The 10,700-nt window shown below is 50.2% G+C and overlaps 1 protein-coding gene across 1 annotated transcript in view; it reads right to left on the minus strand.

Moving 5' to 3' along the window:
- Positions 1 to 10,190, minus strand: part of LOC144730654 (disks large-associated protein 2-like) — a 51,584-nt gene extending 41,394 nt beyond the window's left edge. Inside the window, 1 exon segment of the mRNA XM_078611314.1 lies at positions 9,916 to 10,190. The gene's annotated coding sequence lies outside the window, so the exon portion shown is untranslated.
- Positions 10,191 to 10,700: the final 510 nt, after the last annotated feature.

Genomic DNA, 10,700 nt, shown 5'->3' on the forward strand with positions numbered 1-10,700 from the left:
GACCCCCCTAATGGAGCATCTTCGCCGTTTGGAAACATTTAGGCTGGCCTGCCTACGATCCATCCTGGGTTTAACCAGGCTGGATTGTGTGAGGAGCTCACAAATCCTTGAAAGATCTGGGCAAAGTCCCATCGGTGAGCTCCTCCGGCAGGCAAGGCTGCGTTGGCTGGGTCATGTAGCCCACATGCCCAGCCACTGCATGCTTAAACAGCTTTTGTTCGGCCGGATCGAGGGGGCTAAACGGGCGCGGCACGGGCTAGAGAAGAGATGGAGTGATGTGGTACAGGAGGACGTGGAGCTGAGTGGACTTGCCGATGACTGGTACCAGCGGTGTCAAGATCGGCCTCTGTGGAGGAGGCTCGTGAAGGACGCTACTGGGCAGTTGGAGGCAGTCGCCCTCCAGCAACAACGGAGGGCGGAGGAGCGACGCTCACAACAACAGCGGAGCGCCGGGTGGCTAAAGCACAGCAAGTTGGCACAGTAGGGGGCACAGGTGGTGCATCAGCCAGTCATCTCGGTCATCTCAGTCAGTCGACCCGTGGCACCTGGGTCTGCCCCGTGACCTCCTGCCAGCAGGCGTTCGACACTTCACGTGGCCTCAAGGTGCATATGGCATGGCACAAGCGTCGTGGTGACGTCACCGCCACTTAGTGGCAAATGGCGGTTGTTGTTGTTGGTGATGATGGTGGTGGTGATGATGGTGGTGGTGATGATGGTGATGGTGGTGGTGATGATGGTGATGATGGTGATGGTGGTGGTGATGATGGTGATGATGGTGATGGTGGTGGTGATGATGGTAATGATGGTGATGGTGGTGGTGATGATGGTGATGATGATGGTGGTGGTGATGATGGTGATGATGATGGTGGTGGTGATGATGATGATGGTGGTGGTGGTGATGATGATGATGATGGTGGTGGTGATGATGATGGTGATGATGATGATGGTGGTGGTGGTGATGGTGGTGGTGATGGTGATGATGATGGTGGTGGTGATGATGGGGGTGGTGGTGGTGATGATGATGGTGGTGATAATGGGGGTGGTGTTGGTGATGATGATGGTGGTGGTGATGATGGGGGTGGTGGTGGTGATGATGATGGTGGTGATAATGGGGGTGGTGGTGGTGATGATGATGGTGGTGATAATGGGGGTGGTGTTGGTGATGGTGGTGGTGGTGATGATGATGATGGTGGTGGTGGTGATGATGATGATGGTGGTGATGATGATGATGATGGTGGTGGTGGTGATGATGATGGTGGTGGTGGTGATGGTGATGATGGGGGTGGTGGTGGTGATGATGGGGGTGGTGGTGATGATGGGGGTGGTGATGATGATGATGATGGAGGTGATGATGGGGGTGGTGATGATGATGATGGAGGTGATGATGATGGTGGTGGTGGTGGTGATGATGATGGCGGTGGTGATGATGATGGTGGTGGTGATGATGATGGCGGTGGTGATGATGATGGTGGTGGTGGTGGTGATGATGATGGCGGTGGTGATGATGATGGTGGTGATGATGATGGTGGTGATGATGATGGTGGTGATGATGATGGTGGTGATGATGATGGTGGTGATGATGGGGGTGGTGGTGGTGGTGGTGATGGTGGTGATGATGATGGTGGTGGTGGTGATGATGATGATGGTGGTGATGATGATGATGATGGTGGTGGTGATGATGATGATGATGGTGGTGATGATGATGATGGTGGTGATGATGATGGTGGTGGTGATGATGATGGTGGTGGTGGTGATGATGATAATGATGGTGGTGATGATGGTGGTGGTGATGATGGTGGTGATGATGATGGTGGTGGTGATGGTGATGATGGTGGTGGTGATGGTGATGATGGTGGTGATGGTGGTGGTGATGATGGTGGTGGTGATAGGGGTGGTGATGATAGGGGTGGTGGTGGTGATGATGGGGGTGGTGGTGGTGATGATGGGGGTGGTGGTGGTGATGATGGTGGTGATGGGGTTGTCGAGGGTGCGGATTCCTCCGTCCGGAACCCCGGGGGGCTAGGACGGCGACCGTCAATGGGTTACAAAGATAGAGGCGCAGCCCTGCAATTTGCGTGCTCAACGCCACTGCTGGGGGAAGGGCCTCCCACTGGAGCGCAGGCCATTGGAGAGAGCCCCCTTCCTGGAGGGTACTTGGCCTACTCTTCCAAGCTGACCAGACGTATTGGAAAGAGGCGTGAGTACCCCCCTCCCCGCCACATGCAACCTGTCAATCAACTGTGGTGTACAGTGACCCGGTTCTACTGCGGAGAGAATAACTTTTGCAGATGCAAGTTCAGCGAGCCCGCAGCACCACCACTTCATTAACGAATCGACCGGACGTTATCATCGACGAATTGTTCATGGTGGGTTACTCGCGGCCTCTTTAACAACAGCGGGCACAACGATATGCTGCCTCCCGAAGGCGGGACCCCCTCCCTTACAGGCCACGCCCAGTGTGACGCGCCTGATGACGACGATGGCATCACCAAGCCCCGCCCGCCACCTCCCGTCCAGCGGCACACATGGAAACAGGTGAGAATCTCTCATTATTCGAGTAACGGAACCTATAATCTTTAGAGTTGATCGATTAACCAATTTACATTGGGTAACCCACCTATTAAATATCAGGGGCAATGCACAAAACGTACCATCGGAACACGAATCCTGCATCTGTTCGGGACAACGACGACGATGCTGCTATACCAATCTCCTTGCTCCACGTTACGCCCAGGGCTTAACTTCAACCCAGCCCGTTGGTGACGCTGCAGACACCGTAACTCGGGACCCGGCACCCCACGTCCAGTATACCCCCAAGCCTCCCACCCACGCATCTCGCGATGGCAGTGGCTCGAAGCCACGTTCCGCCTGCTCACCCCTCTCTCTATCTCGCTCTCTCTGTGTCGTCTGCGAGCGACCCTGGGAAGATGTGCAGTGATAAATGGAGCCGCGCCGATGCGGGGGAATGTGCATCACACGCAGCCTACTCCTCCAACCCCCCCGATGATGAATTTACAGCAGAGTCAACTGTGTGAATAAAACGCTTTGTAGCTCATCGGATTCCTCCAGTATAAAGACGCGCTTCCAGAACGGCACTCACACTCAGAGGAAGGGCCGTTGTTTTTTTTTGCAAAATGAGCAGAGCCACGGGAGATGGAGGAGGGGAATGAGGGAGGAAGGAAGGAGGTTGTGACTGCGAAATTAATTCCACTTTCTCTGTTTTGTGAAGGAACGATTCTTTGTGCAAATCCGAATGTGACTTTCACGACAGAGTTGGGCATCCAGAGGGTGACGTGTGGTGTCATCGCTCCAAACGCTCGCGTATGGAGCGGTGTCGCAAAGTGGTCAGCGCACCGCTCTACGCGAACCTGGGCTGAGCCGAGTTCGATTCTAGGCCACGGCTAACATCAGTTGGAGGGAAAGAGTGAGTGAGAGAGATCTGAGCCGGTTGTGGAGCGGGCGCCACAGACCCGTACCGAAGAGTAGAGTACACCCTCAAACAAGAGTAGAGTATACTCTTTGGTTCTTTCGGTAAAGTCACATACGTAGAAACAATAACAGATCACGACGTTTCGATCGCAACACAAGCGACCGTCTTCAGGTGAGAGAGAGAAAGCGACTGAAACAAGGTCTGATGTCGGCTTGCGATGGGTGCAGCCTAGGCCTCGGCAAGGTAAGGTAAAAGTTAAAAGGTAAAAACAACGCGCCTACCTTTACCCTACCTTTTACCTTACCACAATACAATCGCTCTACCCTACCTTCAACCCTTCAGCAGGTAATGTAAAAGGTAAAAAGCAACGAGCCTACCTTTACCCTACCTTTTACCTTGCCTCATACAATTTACCCGATTACAGGGTAATTACAAGGGAACTACACATGAACAAGGTTTATAACGGTAAATGCTAGGTAAAGCGCTTTATTCATATAGAATACTCTCGATGATTCCAATTTTACACGATTGTTGTTGTCGATGTTGTCATTCTTGTTGTTGTCGTTGTTGTCGTCGTTGTTGTATCCTCAAATCTTGTAACTCAATTTTTACCCACTTTCTAATGTGGTATCGACTGCAAATTTGGTATACTTATGTCAAATTGATGACAATACTTTATTCTATCATAAAAAAAACATTATTGTTTATATGTTATGTTTCGGCTTGAGTCTTATTGTCCACGCTCAACTGACGTCTGTAAATCACCACGGTCCCTTACGTTATGGCAAGCTTCGGGGCCACTTCCTGGAGTCGTGGAGTTCTGCCATTAATAGTACATTTAATAAAAGCATGTTTAAAAAAAAGTTTTTTTTAATATTACTTATTAAATGGAGGCCACGGACTGCGCCACAGAGCTTTTAGTGGTAAACTAGGTACTGTATTTACCGGGTAATACTTCACGCTTCCTTTACCCTACCGGGTAATTATTCCGAGCTACCTTTACTCTACCCTTCACCTTACCCCTTGGCATGTCGACACCTTTACCCTTTACCTTTACCCTTTTACCAGGTAATAAGGGTAAATTACCTTACCTTGCCGAGGCCTAGTGCAGCCTCACGGTAAGAGGGCAGGGCTAGAGATGGTCTGCCTGAGGCTGTGGAAGTGGGCGCTAGGCCTCGGCAAGGTAAGGTAAATTACCTTTTTTACCGGATAAAAGGGTAAAGGTTTCAACATGCCAAGGGGTAAGGTAAAGGGTAGGGTAAAGGTAGCTCAGAAGAATTACCCGGTAGGGTAAAGTTAGCGCGAATAATTACCCGGTAAATACAGTACCTTGTTTACCGCTAAAAGCTCCGTGGTGCAGTCCGTGGCCTCCATTTTAAATTGTGATCATTGATGTCGGACCAGATGGAGACGGACCACGTTCTTGAGGTAGAGGTAATAGAGGACGAGGTCGAGGATGCCAGCAACGACATTTTTGGAGTTGCTGCGAACAGCAATCGAAAGAGGCAGCGGCATGCGTTCCCGTGGGAGCACACGCACCATTGGATGGAGGGTGATCCCCATGTACAGCAAGGGAAGCAGCAGTGCGTGCACTGCCGCAAGTGGTTTTCCACCCACACGAACGCGTCGGGGTGGAAAGCGCACCTCAAGAAGCACAACGTGCTCGCCCCAGGCAGCGAGGTCGGGACATCGGCGTCAGCTGCCTGAAGGTTCCGTCTAACTGGGCTGGAGCGGCGAAGGATCTTATTGCCTGTCGTTCATCCGAGGACGATGACAAACTTGATCAGGTTGTTGATGAGATCGCCATCGACCAAGACGACTGGGACGAGGCGGTTATGGAGGGCGGTTATGGAGGGCAGTGTTGTCAACAGCCTCAATGCCCGATTAGAGAGTATTCTATATGAATAAAGCGCTCTACCTAGCATTTACCGTTATAAACCTTTTTCATGTGTAGTTCCCTAGTAATTACCCTGTATTCGGGTAATTGTGTATGGGGTAAGGGTAAAAGGTAGGGTAAAGGTAGGCTCGTTGCTATTTACTATTTAAATCCTTATTATTAAGTTCACTTGCTTGCTTGCTTAGGACCGTGCAAATCTTTCGGTCGTTTTTTAACCCACTTCCCGTGATCCAATCGAGCTGACATTTTCCACACAGACTTCGTTGTGCGTGACAATTAATGTTCGTGAAAAAAAAGCCAAAATTTTACACTTTTTAGGACAAAAATATTATATTTAATTACCAATTGCTTAATGCTGCCATGCAATCATCTGACCCATAGGTGGCAGCCATCTCAAGCCAGAGGACGAGAGGACTCTAGCCGCCACGCATATAAAGGATTTATAGTGAAAAAACTTTGTTTTTACGGGTTATACTTGTTACCTTTTACCTTACCTGCTAAAGGGTAAAATGTAGGGTAGAGCGATTGTATTGTGGTAAGGTAAAAGGTAGGGTAAAGGTAGTCTGGTTTTTTTTACCGTTTAACTTTTACCTTACCTTGCCGAGGGCTAGAAGTGGCTATTGTATTGTGAGAGATTAGCATGTAAATGCACGAGCTTAGTATGCCACCGCATCGGTGACTTGCCTAGTATGAGAGTGCAATCCAAAGGACATGTGAGCATGAGAGTGCAATCCAAGAGGCACAGAGAGAGAGACACACACAAAGAGTCGGAAATAACAGCTGATATAGGCAGGTAGGATGGAAACATCACAGTCAGTTAAGACTTTACCTGGTTAATAACATCCCTCCAATGTTTCGATTTAAAGCTTTTGTGACTGCAGGGATTCATCTTCTTGGTTCTTTCGGTAAAGTCACGTAGAAGGGAAATAATAAAATAATAAAAATAAAACATAATAAAATAATTCTCACGACGTTTCGGCCACAACGCAAGCAGCCGTCATCAGGTGGAGAGCAGGTCTGTCGAGTAGACAGAGTCTGAATGACACACTCCAGGCTTGGAGCAACTATTTAAGCTGGGATGGAGGGGGGAAGGGTGCCTTGACAAAATAATTTGCATATCAAGAGGAATTTAGCATATTTATGGGAAATGCAGATATGGGATTAGTACTACTTGTGAAATGCGTAAGAGGTTTGGCGGGGGGTTTAATGTCATTATGCCCGTGCATTATGTAGGATTAGCAGCAACAAAGGGAGGGGATAGGGGTAACATTAATAAAGGGAAGGAATGTTAATAGAATGTAGCTGCAGTAACTTAACCACCACGTAAACAACTAAAGCATAAACTACATATTTTTCGATTTAAAGCTTTCTACTATGTAGTTTATATAAAGTATAAACTACATAGTATCATCAGTATACTAAATATACTCTCCAATAAGCTCAGCTACTAACAGTAAGTAATACATTACAATTCTATGTCGCAAAAAATATTATATGCTTCCAGCTAAACTTCTCTTACATCACACGAGTCTACATCGTACTGCCATAGACAAACCCAACATTAAATTATATACTGTATTACTATACACCACCCTATACCTTATACATTGTATTATTACACTATGTATTATTCTACTCACCCTAATGTATATCACACTGCTGTATATTCACTATACAATTACGATACTATATATTACTTTGTACATTGTGTTAAACATTACAATTTTATACTATTTATTATTATACAATCCGCTATACATTGTACCATTAACCGTCGCGTGAAAGATACTAAGAGGAAGCAATGAAATATGTCAATGGGAGAGTAGTGGAGACTTGCAGCGGAGCAAAGAATCCATTCCCTGCGGAGAATACAAGATATATAGTCAATGCCAGTGAGTGGAACGCGGTCTGAAAGTCACCGTAAACGTGAACACAATCAGTTAAGATCCGAAATGGTTTATTACGTCCTTCCAATGATTGCTGAGCCAGAATCCATCTTCTCGGTTGAAATTGTCTCTGTGTTTGTACATGTGGATCGCCTCATGAACGAATCTCTCATGGTAGCCAGATGGCTTGCAGAGAACCTCTGTCTTGGAGAAGTCAATATCATGTGAGCCCACTGAATTGTAACAGTGATCTACCACGGCTGAGGTGTTTGTCCTACCGTGTTTCAAGTCTGCTTTATGTTCACGGATGCGGTCCGAGACATGTCGTTTGGTTTCTCCAATGTAACTGCTACCACAAAGGCAACTTAGTTTGTAGACGCCAGGGTACTGTATGTCTGGAACCACATCTTTTACAGACGGGACCAGATCACGGATTTTATGTACTGTGTTGAATCGGACCTGGATCTTGTGTTTTATTAGGATTAGTATGCCACCGCATCGGTAACTTCCCTAGTATGAGAGTGCAATTCAAAGGGCATGTGAGCATGAGTGCAATCCAAAGGAAATGTGAGCATGAGAGTGCAATCCAAGAGGCACCGAGAGAGACACACACAAAGAGTCGGAAATAACAGCTGACACAGGCAGGTAGGATGGCAACATCACAGTCATTTAAGACTTTACCTGGTTATTACGTCCCTCCAATGATTGCTCAGTTTGTACCCATCTTCACGGTTGAAGTTGTGTCTCTGTTTATATATCTGGATGGCTTCATGAACATATCTCTGAAGGAAGCCGGTAGGTTTGCAGAGTACCTCCGTCTTGGAAAAATCGATTTCTTGTGAGCCCACAGCGTTAAAACAATGATCAGCAACGACAGAGGTATTGGTCCTACCGTGTTTCAGATCTGCCTTGTGCACACGAATGCGGTCCGAGACATGTCGTTTGGTTTCCCGAATGTAACTGCTGCCGCAACCACAACTAAGTTTGTAGACACCAGGGTATTGCATGTCAAGAATCACATCCTTTACAGGTGGGATCAAATCACGGATTTTGTGTACTTTGTTAAAACGAACCTGGATCTGTGTTTGTTTAAGATTTTGGAAATATTTTTGGTAACCCCTGCTATGTATGGTAAAGTGATGGTTTTGGTTGGATCCTCGGAAGGTTGTCTCCCCATTGCCATCTCTATCCTCGCCCTCTTACCCTGAGGCTGCACTCATCTCAAGCCTACATCAGACCTTGTTTTAGTAGCTTTCTCTTTCACCTGAAGATGGTCGCTTGTGTTGCGAACGAAACGTTGAGATCTATTATTTTTTCTACCTACGTGACTTTACCGAAATAACCAAAGAGTATGGATTCCTGCAGTCACGAAAGCTTCCAATCAAGAGTAGAGCACGCCCTCAAACAAGAGGAGAGTTCACCCTCAAACAAGAGGAGAGTAGAGGACACCCTCAAACAAGAGGAGAGTAGAGGACACCCTCAAATAAGAGGAGAGTTCACCCTCAAACAAGAGGAGAGTTCACCCTCAAACAAGAGGAGAGTTCACCCTCTAACAAGAGGAGAGTAGAGTACACCCTCAAACAAGAAGAGAGTAGAGGACACCCTCAAACAAGAGGAGAGTAGAGCACACCCTCAAACAAGAGGAGAGTAGAGGACACCCTCAAACAAGAGGAGAGGACCCCCTCAAACAAGAGGGGAGGACACCCTCAAACAAGCCCGTGCCTTCGGCACGCCTCGGAGCTGGGGGGGGGGGGGCTTCATCCATTCAGCAGTGGGGAGCGGTGGTGCAGTGGTTAGCGCGCTGCGCTACGACCCGGGTTCAATTCCCGCTCACGGCCAACACCGGCGACGAATATCTGAACCGGTCCTGGGCCTCCCCTAGGTCGACTCAGTCTCAAATGAGTATCCGGTGCGATGTTTAAACATCGCCACTGGGGACACAAAGGCGGCCGGGCGTGGTGTTGGCCACCCACCTCGTGTGCCGTGCCGGCCTCGCTTACAGCACTTGCCCCTACAGTCTGTTAAGGCTATACGGGGGATCTTTGTCTTTATCTGCGTACGTGTGTGTGTACGTGTGTGTGTGTCTGTATGTGTGTGTGTCTGTTTGTGTGTGTCTGTGTGTGTGTGTGTGTCTGTATGTGTGTGTCTGTGTGTGTGCATGTGTGTGTGTGTGTCTGTATGTGTGTGTCTGTGTGTGTGTCTATGGCACAGTCAGATCGCCCGAGGCCATTCCCACGCGGTCTGCACGCCGTGACGCGCCGCCGCATCCAGACCGACTCCGCGCATCTCTCCCCTCTCTCGACGTGTCGCTCACTCGACCATCGCTGCTTCTGCTGCCGGATCCGACGTCTTGGGATTCTCGCACACTCGGTTTTTTTTTGGTAGTGTTTGCTATTTACCGTCGTGGACGCCACAAAACGCCCCCCCCCCCCCCGAGTCTCTCTCTCACGTGTGCTGGCATCCAGACCACGGCGGCGTCATTAGAATAACAATGAGGCACGGCGCTCAGATGCTCGCCCCACGCCGCCTCCACCACCACCCAGAGCGGTGTAGGTGTGCGGCCTCGCTGTGATGGACGAATTCTGCCGGGTGTTGCACCCTTCCCATCGTCAGCGCGCTCTCTCACAAAAACCGCGACTCCACATTGCAAACGCTCCACCGCCACCACCACCACACGCCACCGCAATCCCCGTGCCACCAACCTTGAATGAATTCAGAGCAGCCTTCCTCCTTCCTCACGAGCACAGGGCACTGGGCGACATCGGATGAGGCGGCGGCGGCTGCAGGGGGAATGGACGCCAGGTGAGCGATGGTGGTGGGCGCTGTGAGAATTCTGATCCAGAAATGGTCAATGAACGGTGGAGGGGATGTGGAGAGCAGGCGGGGACTCTGTTGCTGCAGCACCGCTGACGTCGGCCGGGAGGGATGGAGGAGGGAGGGAGGGAGCGCATGAATCACTCAGCTGATGAACGCGAGGAGCGAGCGCGCACTGATCCCAGCAGCAGGGCCAGGGGAGGGGCCACTCCTCGGCGCGCAGGGGGGTGGGGGTACCACCCCTACCCCGACTGGGGGGTGGGGGTACCACCCCGACTGGGGGGTGACATCGCAGTGAGCGGACACGCTGGGAGCCCAATTGTCAGCGAACCCCGCAGGAGGGAAGACCACCGCGTGCGTGCGACTCGACGGGGCGAGGTGGAGAACGCGTGCGGGAATGGCGGCTGCGTGAGAGGGAGACGCAGAGTAAAACACAATCACGTAGCAAGAGCAGAGAGCGAACGAAGGGAGTCGTGCTTACGACTCGGCTCGGAGACTCCGACCGGGACCCCCACTGGCTCCAAGCACTCGCACGGAGCGCGCCCCCCCCCAGGCCCCCGCCACTGCGAACCCAGACCGGGAGGCACTGCAGCGTTCACCTCTCACGCGCCGGGGGCTCACGCGGGGCGCCAGATGGGTGGCACGTCTCTGTGTGTGTGGCTCACACAGCCCG

The sequence above is a fragment of the Lampetra planeri genome, chromosome 2, assembly GCF_965212315.1.
Source record: "Lampetra planeri chromosome 2, kcLamPlan1.2.h2, whole genome shotgun sequence".
NCBI lineage: Eukaryota > Metazoa > Chordata > Hyperoartia > Petromyzontiformes > Petromyzontidae > Lampetra > Lampetra planeri.